General features: G+C 40.9%; 1 protein-coding gene across 2 annotated transcripts in view; it reads left to right on the top strand.

Annotated features, from left to right (window-relative positions):
* Positions 1–12194: 12194 nt before the first annotated feature.
* Positions 12195–12444, top strand: part of LIN54 (lin-54 DREAM MuvB core complex component) — a 66027-nt gene continuing 65777 nt past the window's right edge. The window contains exon 1 of one of the 2 annotated variants that reach the window (XM_038582264.1): positions 12195–12347. The gene's annotated coding sequence lies outside the window, so the exon portion shown is untranslated. The remainder of the gene's footprint in view (positions 12348–12444) is intronic. The other variant, XM_038582267.1, reaches the window with a different exon arrangement.

Raw genomic sequence — 12444 nt, forward strand, 5'->3', positions numbered from 1 at the left:
GACGAGTCCCACATCAGGCTCCCTGCGTGGAGCCTGCTTCTCCCTCTGTCTGTGTCTCTGCCCCTCTTTCTCTCTGTGTCTATGAATAAATAAATAAAATATTAAAAAAAAAGCTAGTTCTTTAATAGATTTCTCAGGAAGGGCTCCTGGAAAACATAATTTTGAATGTTCTTGAATGTTGGAACTATCTTGTGCCTTTTATGTTTGAAAATCAGTTTTGTTAGATATAATAATCCTTGGATCATTTTTCACGAGAATCTGAAGTGTAGTGCTCCATTTTCTTGTGACCTAAAGCGTTGCTGAAAAATATCTCATGAGAATCTAATTTTCCTTTCCTCATAGGTCACCTGGTCTTTTTGCCTAGATGCCCCTCAGTTTTTTTCCCTTTAACATCAAGTAATTTTACTAGACTGTGTGTTGGTGTTGGTCATTCTGGGTCAATATTCTTAGATTAACAGTGTGCTCTTTCAATAGATAGTTTCAATTTTTTCAATAACATCTTTAATTATAGTTTTTGTACTTTCCCTATTCCTTTGGTTTCTTTCCTCAAAAATTACTATTGTCTTTATATTAGATCTTTTTTTTAATTTTTATTTATTTATGATAGTCACAGAGAGAGAGAGAGAGAGAGAGAGAGGCAGAGACACAGGCAGAGGGAGAAGCAGGCTCCATGCACCGGGAGCCTGACGTGGGATTCGATCCCGGGTCTCCAGGATCGTGCCCTGGGCCAAAGGCAGGCGCCAAACCACTGCGCCACCCAGGGATCCCAATCTTTTTTATCTTAATATTAGTTACCTTTCCTCAATCTTTTCCTTTTTCAGATTTTTTATTTAATTTTTTTTCTTTTTACTCTATTTCTCTGAAGTCATTATCTGACACTTCTATTTACTTCTGGTTTCCTTCTAATTGAGTCTTCATTTCTAAAAAGATGTTTTTATTTTTTAAGATTTTATTTATTTATTTATTTATTTTTAAATTTTATTTATTCATGAGAGACACAGAGAGAGGCAGAGACGCAGGCAGAGGGGGAAGCAGGCTCCATGCAGAGAGCCCCATGTGGGACTCCATCCCAGGTCCCCAGGATCACGCCCTAGGCGGAAGGCAGGCGCTAAACCCCTGAGCCACCCGGGCTGCTCAGATTTTATTTATTATTCATTTGAAAAAAAGAGAGCAAGAGCATGCACAAGCCAGGGGAGGGAGTGGGAGAAGCAGGCTCCCTGCTGATCAGGGAGCCCGATGCAGGGCTCAATCCCAGGACCCTGGGAGCATGACCTGACCCAAAAGCAGGTGGTTAATTGACTGAGTCACTCAGGTGCCCCTGATGTTTTTATTTCTAATTCTTACATGAGTTCTGCCACTCATTCTGGGTGTTTCTATTTCTTATTATATTGTTCTGTCACATTCTATATCATTTTCTTTTCAATTTAGCTAGTGTTAAAAATATATTAAGGCTCATCTTTTAAATTTAACTGGTGATTACCTTCCCTTTTCTACCACTTTTTCTTTATGTGAGGACAAATTTTAGCCCTTTCCTCACTTCTGGACACTTTAGCCCCCCATTGCCTCTGTATTATACATCAATAAATGAGACTTACAGAATATTTTTACTTTCACATCCTTTACTTGTGGTTGAGACCTTGGGAATATATTGACTTCTGTCCCCTCCACCCTTACTTAATTCCTCGGTTTCACTGAGATAGGTTAGTACCTTGTTCCATTTCAGTATTTGCTTCTCCTTTGCAGAATGTCTCTTCTATTTTAGGCATTCTTAAGTTAACACTTGGGTTATAATTCCCAGTCCCATTGGCATTATACTTACATCACTATCACTGTATAAATTCAAACTAAATTATTCATCACAAATTCCCCTTCTCTTCATCTTCCTTGTCTTGACAGGAGGTCTCTGTTCTGATTGTTTTGTTGTTTGGTAGTGCTCTCTCTTAAGTGATCAATCCCTCAAGGCTGTGCATGGGTAACATATTTGTGAACCTGTGCATAGTTGCAAATATCTTTCCATCATCTTGATGGTTGAATGAGATTTTGGCTGAGCTGCTGTCCTTTTCCCTCAGTGACCTATAAAATGTCACTCCACAGTCTTTGAACTTCCAGGATTTCAGATAAGGAGTCCAATGCCAGTGCTTTCTCTTCCTCTGTTACCCTCTCTCTTCTCTTCCATCTTTCCTCCCTCTCTCCCTCTTTCTCTATTCTCTCTTTTCCTTCTCTTTGAGAGATTGAATATGCAAGCAGACAATGACAAGACCATATGTAAAAATAAAACTGATTCATAGTCTCTAGCAACCAGTCCAGGAAATCAACTCACCATGTATCTGCAGCAGCCATCCCAGGAAGTCAAACAACTCCTGTAGTTACCAGCCCAAACTGGCCAGCGCCTCAATCATTGACAGCTTCCCTAATTTTTGCCTCAACCAGGGAATCCAAATATACTGCCCCCCAACCAATTACATAGGATACCCGGCTTCTAAGTTGCTCTTGACAGCAGGCCAACAACCTCCGATCAGGGCATACCTGAATTCCCTGTTTCCACTGCAAAGCTTTCCATTCCTCTGGCTGCCTTTGAGTATCTGTCAAACATAAGTGATGGTGGCCTAAATCCCTTATTATAGAAGCTCTCAGTAAATAGCCTTTGCTTGTTCTTATTTGGCTTTATTTCTCTACCTTCCTTCTTCTCCCTCTCTTGTTCTTCTTCCTCCTCCTCCTCTTTCTCTTTTTCCTCACTCCTCCTCTCCCACTACCACCCCCAGTCTCTGTTCTTGTTTTTCTTCTTTTTGTAAGTAACTTGTTTTTCCCACTTGAAAGTTTTTAAAGATCAGGTCTTTCTAGGAATTTCCCTCACACAAGGCTAGGTCTGTCTTTTCTCATTGATATTACCTGGAACTCAGTGACCCCTTTCATTTGCAGATGAATGTCTATCTTTAGGTCAGGGCACCTCTCTTTTTTCTGTTGCTTTCTCTCCTTCCAGAACTCCAGCAGATCAGGTCTTTCGGGATATATCTTCAAAATGATGTGTCTTTTTCATCATAATTTCTTTCTATATTTTTTTGCTCTGTGTTTTGAGATGTCTTTTCCACTTTTCAGGCCATTTAGCAAGATTCAATCATTCTCCTTCAATGCATCATCAGTGTTGTGTTTTTAAAATCATGACTTCTGTTTACTTGTGTAAAATGGTATCGCTGCTTTATTTATAATAGCCTCAAATGAAAACAACCCAAATGTCTATCATAAGGAAAGTGGGGGCTCCTGGGTGGCTAAGTGGTTGAGCTTCTGCCGTTTGCTCAGGTCCTGGGATTGAGTTCCACAACAGATTCCCTGCAGGGAGCCTGCTTCTCCCTCTGCCTACGTCTCTGCCTCTCTCGGTGTGTCTCTCATGAATAAATAAATAAAATCTTAAAAAAAAAAAAAGTGAATGGAGGAACTGTGGTTTATGTATTCAATAGACTACTACTCTGCATTAAAAAGGAAAAAACTACAGATATATGCAAGACTATGAATGAATCTCAAACATACCAAGTGAAAGAAAGCAGACATTAAAAAGAACATATAAGGGGTGCCTGCGTTGCTCAGATGCTTGAGTCTGCCTGTGGCTCAGGTCTTGATCTCTGAGCCTTGGGATCAAGATCCGCATTGGGCTCTCAGTTCAGCAGGAAATCTGCTTCTCCCTCTCCCTCTCCCACTACGTGTACTCTCTCTGTCTCTCTCTCTCTGAAATGAATAAATAAAATCTTTAAAAAAAAGAGATATAATAAGATTCCATCTACATGAAGTTCTAAGTCAAACAAAACTAATCTATGGTGATAGAAAATCAGAAATTACTAGGGAGGAGGAAATGGGGAAGGTTGGTAATTTACTGGGAAGTAGCAAGACGTGATGGAAGTATTCTATATGTTTACAGAGGTGTGGGTTACGTGGGTGGTATGGTATAGATTTACCAAAGTTCATCATACTGTACACTTAAGCTTTGTGCATTTTATTGAATGTAAAATCTCAATTTAAAAAAGGAATAAAAAAAGGAATAAAATGCTTTTTGTTCAATAGTCTTTTGTGTGTATTGAATTTAGTCTTAAGAGCTTTTATTTTTATATTTATATATTTATTTATGGTTCAAGAAGTCTTCTGTCTTCTCTAGTAGTTTCAAAAGCTAGTGCTCTGTCAGCTTCAAAGGAAGAGAAGTTTCAGTGGAACTGTTCTCCTTCCTTAAAGCTCCCTTTGTCAGGATACCCAGCAAGTCCTTCTTCTTTTTTTTTTTTTTTTGACAATTTATCTCATTTTATCATATTTTTAATTGAAGTATAATAACATATGGGATTGTATTAGGTTCAGATATACAATACAGTGATTCAACAATTCTACACATTACTCAGTGCTCCTCATGGTAAGTGTACTCTTAATCCCTATCACCTATTTTACCCATCCCCTCACTCACCTCCCCTCTAGCAAACACCAGGGTGTTCTCTCTGTTTAAGTCTGTTTTGTTTGTCTCTTTTTTCTTTATTTGTTTTGTTTCATAAATCCCACATATGAGTGAAGTCATATGCTATTTGTCTTTCTCTGACTTCTTTCACTAAGCATAATACTCTCTAGATCCGGGATCCCTGGGTGGCGCAGCGGTTTGGCGCCTGCCTTTGGCCCAGGGCGCGATCCTGGAGACCTGGGATCGAATCCCACATCGGGCTCCCAGTGATGGAGCCTGCTTCTCCCTCTGCCTATGTCTCTGCCTCTCTCTCTCTCTCTCTGTGACTATCATAAATAAATAAAAATTAAAAAAAAATACTCTCTAGATCCATCCACATTGTTGTATATGGCAAGGTCCCATTCTTTTTTTATGTCTGAGTAAGATTCTTTACATATATATATATATATTCCACATATTTATTCATCTATCAATGAACCCTTGGGCTGCTTCCATATGTTGGCTTTTTTAGGTAATGCTGCAATAAACATAGAGGTGCATTTATCTTTCTGAATTAGTGTTTTTGTTTTCTTTGGGTAAATACCAAGTAGAGGAATTACTAGATGATATGGTAAAAAAATTAATTTTTTGAGGAACCTCTGTACTTTTCCACAGTGGCTGTACCAATTTGCATTCCCACCAAAAGTGCATGAGGGTGCCTCTTTCTCCACATCCTCACCAACACTTGGTATTTCTTATCTTTTTGATTCTAGCCATCTTGATGTGTATAAGGTAGTATCTCACTATGGTTTTATTTGCATGATTAGTGATTAGTGATGTTGAGCACCTTTTTTTTTTTTAAGATTTTATTTATTTATTCATGAGAAACAGAGAGAGAGACACACACAGGCGGAGGAGGGAGAAGCAGACTCCATGCAGGGAGCCTGACATGGGACTCGATCCCTGGTCTCCAGGATCATGCCCTTGGCTGAAGGCGGCGCTAAACTGCTGAGCCACCCAGGCTGCCCTATGTTGAGCATCTTTAGTGTCTGTTGGCCATTTATTTGTGTGTCTCAGAAGGTCCTCTTAAGAGCAGTGCCAGGGCAGGTACTCTCCTCCCACTTAAAGGACTGTATATCTTCACAGGCTATAGTTTCTCCATTATCTAGTTTGTTCTGATGCTCTTCCCTTTCTCTGTATCTCTGGACTCACTATAACTTGAGGCTCTTTTCATGCCATCTAGTCCTCCCTGTGTCTGTCTGCTGGTTCCCAAGTTATTCATGTTTCAGTTTGGGTCATCTAGTTGAATTGGAAGTGGGAGAGAAGGGTGAAAGATAATGTAATATGATTCATTTTTATAAACTAGCTGGTACCTGGAACTATGTGCCTTGTATTTAGTAAGCAATCAAAAAAATATTTGTCACACTGAGTAAAGAACATTGTTAGGTAAGTAAAGAGATCTAGAAAATCCCAGCATCGTTGAATGTTATGTTGTTTCCATCTCAATCTCCCTTCTCTGGAGGTGGCACTAAAATCAAGGAACATGAAAATCCAAAGGTTGATTTATTGAGGTAGAGAAGATGGTCCAAATCTGCCAACTATGGGAACAACCAAAAGCAAATAGTGAAATGTGGGTTGTAAAGCAAGAGTTCTGAGAGGAAGACCAGTAGGAAGGGATGGGTTAAGAGAGTAAGTTAGATGGACTATCTTGGGTAAAAACTGAGTGAGCACTGTGGGCCAACAATAGATACCCTTAGACTCTCTTAACAAAAATAATACCTGGAGACTTCCAGCTTCTGCCTAGGGACAGAAGGCTGAAAAGAGCATTGCTCCCACCACCATGACAATAAGTTAATTAAGCAAGCTACAAAATCATAACTTTTACTGAGCCGTTCAGAGAGCTGAGGTCACAGGGCAACTGACTAGCCTAAATCTAAGGAAAGACAAGTGCTTGTAAGCTAAGCACAGATGAGTTGCCAGCACTGGGTCATCTGTGGCACAGCATGTGAAGGAAGATGAAGCAGCCATTCAAACCGCAAAGAATCCTGCTAAATGTTTAAATAAATTGCTAAAAATTGAGTATGGGCTTGCATGTTTATAGAACCCCATGGAAGCTACAAAGATAAGGGGAGTTCACATGTACTCACTGGCTCTTCTCCAGAGAAGGTGTTTTGTAAATAAAAGAAAGGAAAAAAAGTTTACCTAGTTCCTAGTCTTCCTAGAGGCAGAAGTCATCTTCTTCTGTTAGGTGGAAGATGAGCACATTACTTCAAACAAATTAAACTGTGGGTCCAGGCCCAAATGAGCAAGGCCAACAGAAGAGAAGCACTTCCTATGTGTGTGAGCTCTTCTTTGAAGTTCCCATATCCTGTCTCAAGAGGTGCCTTTTTTCAGGATGACTGATGTTGGAAATACTTCCTTCAAGAGTAAAGCCCACTCCTAACCATAGGGATGGTTACACCTCTAGCAAGTCAAGTCCCTGCTTATCCACCAGGAATATGTTCTAATCCCCCTAGTGAGTGCCTGAAACTGCAGATATACGGAACCCTATATATTCTATGCTTTTTCCTGTACACACACACCTATGATGAAGTTTAGTCTATATATTAATCATGGTAGGAGATCAACAATAATAAAATAGAACAATTATAGCAATATATTAAATATAAAGTTATATGAATATGGTCTCTCTCACCTTGCGATGATACGAGATGATAGAATCCTACATAATGAAATAAAGTGAGGTGAGTGATGTAGGCATTGTGATTTAGTCTTAGGGTTAAGCTACTCTTGACCTGATGACATCTCAAGAAGGAGGATCTGCTTCTGGACCAGAGTTAACTGCAGGTAACTGAAACTTCGGAAAGTGAAATCACAGATCAGGGGTGGGGAGACACTGTAGATCAAAGCATTACAGAGAATCCTCTACTTCTATCCTCTTATTTTTTAAAAAGATTTATTTGTTTTAGAGATAAAGCATGTGTGAGCTTGTGCTAGTGGAGGAGAGGGCAGGGACAGAGGGAGGGGGAGAGAATCTCAAGCAGACTCCCTATGGAGTGCAGAGCCCAACTTGGGATGAGGGGCTCCATTTCATCACCCTGAGACCATGACCTGAGCTGAAATCAAGAGTCAGACACTCTGCCAACTGAGCCACTCAGGCACCCCTACTTTTGTTCTTTGAATTACAAAAACAAAACAGTTACAGAGGCAAATAAATCTTGCTGCCAGAGAAAAGGTATTTGAACTCTGCCTACCACCAAGAGATGATTTTAGTGGTTGATTTTTATTTTCAGATGGTTTGACATTATTATCACATCATGTACCATATGTGAAAAAACATAGGCTATGTTCAAAGTTATACTGATCTATATGGTCTTATTAGCACTGAGTATCAATGTATTTTGGAATTGAGGATAAATAATTTTAAAAACTTTTTCTCTTAAAAGCAACTTTAATGAAGTATAATTGACAGATAATAAAATGCATCCACTTTAAGAATACTCAATGAGTTTAGGAAATTTCATACCCTTATGCAACCATCACCACAAACAATGTCAAAAATATCCCATCATTCTAGAAAGTTCCTTTCAACCCCTTTGGACACAATCAAGCTCCATAATAAAAAACCTATTTCTGCACTGGCATATATGGATATTCACATTAAATGGTGTAAAGAATATTAATACCTTATGTCATTTTGGGCCAGGTTTGTCTGCTGAGTTTGCCATAAGCTTCATGAAACCCTTTAGTTCTCAAAAGTTTTGGATTTTGAAACTGTTGATAAGGGACTATAGATCTGTTATAAAAGAGTTATATGATAATGGGAAAGAATACAGTGATAATTACATTTATATAGATGTTTAGTTGCTTGTATAGAGATATCTGGACTAATGGCACATGGACTCATGAACTTCTGGGTAATCTTTTTGAAACTAAGCTATTTTAAGAAAATTTTATTAACTACTGTATAGTGTGTATCTAATAGTATACTTGACACATAATGGGTACCCTGTTATACAGTTCATTTTTTCTACTGATAATTCTACCCAACTCATACTTCTTTAATACTACTCTTTTCTTTTTTGTTAATTAAAAAAAAATTTTATTTTAAATAGACTCCACACCCAACATGGGGCTTGTATTCATGACCCTGAAATTAAGAGTCACATGCTCTATCGACTGAGCCAGCCAGATGCCTGTATGCCACTATCTTTTCTTTTTCTGAATTGATATTTTCCTCAGATACCTTTATTTATTTAGAAAGCTCTGATTTGGGATCCCTGGGTGGCTCAGCGGTTTAGTGCCTGCCTTCGGCCCAGTGTGTAATCCTGGAGTCCTGGGACGAGTCCCACGTTGGGCTTCCTGCGTGGAGCCTGCTTCTCCCTCTGCCTGTGTTTCTGCCTCTCTCTCTCTCTCTCTCTCTCTCATAAATAAATAAAAATCTTAAAAAAAAAAAAAAGCTCTGACTTTTCTGTTTATTGTTTATCCTTTTCTCTTTAACTGTGCTATCCAATATATAGTCATCAACCACACAGGGCTATTTAAATTTAAAGATAATAAAATAAAATGAAAAAGTCAGTTTCTTAGCTGCAGTAGCCACACTGCAGTGGTCTATGTGGGCTATGTCTACTGTATCAGATACTGTGAATATAGAACAGTTCCACCATTGTGGAAAGTTACATTGGATAGAGCTGCTTCATCTTGTTTGCCATTTTATTCCCAGTGCCTTTCATGATGCTTGGGATGCAGTAGATGATCAACAAATATTTGCTGAGTAAATGTTTTCAGTTTATCTGTAAAAGCCTTCAGGCAAATATAAAGCAAAGGTTTTTTTTTTTAATTTTTTTATTATTTATTTATGATAGGCACACAGTGAGAGAGAGAGGCAGAGACACAGGCAGAGGGAGAAGCAGGCTCCATGCACCGGGAGCCCGACGTGGGATTTGATCCTGGGTCTCCAGGATCGCGCCCTGGGCCAAAGGCAGGCGCCAAACCGCTGCGCCACCCAGGGATCCCAAAAGGTTTTTTTTTTGAAATAGGAATGTTTGAATTGGGGGCAGCCCTGGTGGCTCAGTGGTTTAGCGCCTCCTTCAGCCCAGGGTGTGATCCTGGAGACCCGGGATCAAGTCCCACGTCGGGCTCCCTACATGGAACCTGCTTCTCCCTCTGCCTGTGTCTCTGCCTCTCTCTCTGTGTCTCAAATAAATAAAATCTTAAAAAAAAACAAACAAAACTATTTGAATAGCAGTGACTCTTAGGAGCCTAAAGACTTTCTTTGAAAAGGTAAAAAATTAGGTTCCATTTTATGTTGTATTGTAGCTTTGACTATTAATGATTTTTAGTAATTGAGCATTTACCAAATGCCAGGCACTGTTCAAATTGTTTTATGCATATTTCTTCAGTAACTTTCACAACTACCTTATGATGTCTACATTAGTCTCAATTTACAGATAAGGAAACTGAAACAGAGGTGGAAGGTAACTTGCCCAGGATCATTTAGCTACTAAGTGGCAGGGCCAGAATTTGGACACAGGCAGTCTGGCTCCAGATGTTAAGCAATTAACTACAACACTAAACTCTGTGATTTTATTTATTTATTTTTAGAGAAGGAGAGGTGGATGGGGAGAGAGGGCAGAAGGAGAGGGAGAGAGAGAATCTTAAGCAGGTTCCATGCCCAGTGTGGAGCTTGACACCAGGCTGAATCTCACAACCCTGGGATTATTACCTGAGCCAAAACCCCAAGTCAGACACTTAACTGACTGAAAAAGTTTTTATTTATTTGTTTGTTTGTTTAAGAGTGAGAGAGAGCATGAGCAGTGGGGGTGGGGGCAAAGGGAATGAGACAGAGGGACAAGCAGTGTCCCTGCTGAGCAGGGAGAGGGAGCCCTACATGTGGCTCCATCCCAGGACCCTGGGATCATGACCTGAGCCAAAGGCAGACATAACCAACTGAGCCACTCAGGTGCCCCTTTATGATTATTTTTATTTTTTATATGATTATTTTTAATAAAGACCATTTAGTCACTTCTTTCCAGTATTCAAACTTCTATTTTCTTTTTTTCTTATTTAATTGCATTTAGCAGGACACCCTAGAAAATATTAAATAATAGCTGCTATAGCCCTGCATCTTTCTGGGTCCCTGATTTTAACATGAATACTTCCATTTCACTCTAAGATATGTTACTGTTGTTTTCTAATGATTATCTTAATTCATTTAAAGACATGTTCTTTTATTTCTAGAACATTTATTTTTAAATTTCAGAAATGGCTGTTGAATGTTATACAATGCATCACTAGAGAATATCATTTGGTTTTTCTCCTTTAATAAATTACCTGACATTTTATAGTGTTAAACCACCATTCTTGGAATGTAACCATGCTATGTCATGTTACGAATTCTTTTCATTATCACATCACTGTTTTCAACACTTTAATACCCAATTTTCTTTGCAACAAAGTCACAGGTGAATTCCTCTCTTTCTTGACATAATGTTTGTCTTGGGCTTTGATACTAGGGTTATGGTAAGGTTGCAGAATAAACAGAAATTTTCTCTTTTTGGGATAGTTTCCCTAGAATCCAGCCAGGGTCTGATACCCCATCTCAACTCCCTTCTTCCTTCTAGAGGTGTCCGTAGTACTCAAGAGGTGTCCTTCAGCTGTCAAGGTTCCTCCTAAACTGGACGGATCCCCAACAAAGCCTATGTATCATTCAGTTTTCTCCCTTTCCTTGCACTGGCTTCCAAGCCTTTTCTAATTTCATGCCACTTGCTTGCCATTGAGTTTGCTATGGGAGATTTGAGTGGTGTTGATTTTTGCAGAATAGAACTAACATTGGAGGTGGGAACTGTGTAGGTGCTCGACACCTCTCACTTCATTTAATCCTCAAAATCCTGGGATTTTTATTTTGTAGACGGGAAAAGGAAGTTGATAAATTGCTATACACCACCGTGTGAGGTGCCAGAATTTAAAACCAGGACTCCTTACTTGATTCCAAAGCAACCGCTGCTCCCACTACAACAGAAGTCTCACCTGTTCCCATTATGTTCCCTGGCCAGTCTCTCACGTTGACTTGTCCTCCTTTAGCAATTACAGACTATACTACATCACTTGACGTTACCCTCTTTTGTATATTTTGTTTGTTTCGTCTGTGTATTTCTTGTCTCACACAGCAGTTATTAACTGAGTGCCCGTTTATCTGACTCCGTTTGGCTATCTTCTTATTTTATAATAAGGGATGGGGGGGGGGCGGGGAGGAAGGAAAAGGTGACTAAATGCAAATCATTTTGATTATGTTAGTTTTAGCTACCCATTGCAAAAAGTCCCTTTCAAAATAAGTTTAACTCTGCCTGGTCTCCCAGGGACTTTTGAGCGATCCCTGCAAAATCAGTGCCTAAAAACGGAGAGGGCATCTGTGAATATTGATCACCCAAGCACATCAAACAGTGGCAGTGTGCTGGAGATCGCACTCACAGCCGCAACTTCCTAACAAGGAAAACTAGCAGACGAGCCACTCTCTCTCTACCGCAGGAGCAAGCCGTCTCCCTCCCCCCCCCCCCCCCCCGGCCTCAGCCAAATGGAACTTTCCTGCGAAAGCTTTGACGGAGCGCTCACCGAGAGTCACGTGGAGCTGGAGCGTACTCCCGCGCCTTGCGGCGTGACGCGGGGCTCGGGTTGCTAAGGGGCGGGGCAAGGCGCCGCGGAAGGGGCGGGGCGAAGGAAGCCAGCGGGGTAGGCGGGGCCGCCGGAGTCGAGGGGCGGGCGGAGAGGGGCGCGCGGGCGGGGAGGGCCTGGCGTATTATGGGATGCGGCGGTGGAATGGCGCTGGGCGCGTGATTTTGAACAAACCCGGGTCTGTGTCTCGGAGGCGCCGCCGCCGCCGCGGCTGCTGGGAGCCTAGGGAGCGTGGCGCGAGGAGCAGGCGGCGGCGCCGCCGGCTTTGGTGAGTGTCAGCCCCGAGGGTGGGGACATCTGGGCGGGCGGGCGGGAAGGGGACGCCGGCCCCCGCTGCGGGTGGTGGAGCGGGCGGAGGGCGCCGG

The sequence above is a fragment of the Canis lupus genome, chromosome 32 (genome assembly GCF_011100685.1).
Source record: "Canis lupus familiaris isolate Mischka breed German Shepherd chromosome 32, alternate assembly UU_Cfam_GSD_1.0, whole genome shotgun sequence".
NCBI classification, from domain to species: Eukaryota; Metazoa; Chordata; class Mammalia; order Carnivora; family Canidae; genus Canis; species Canis lupus.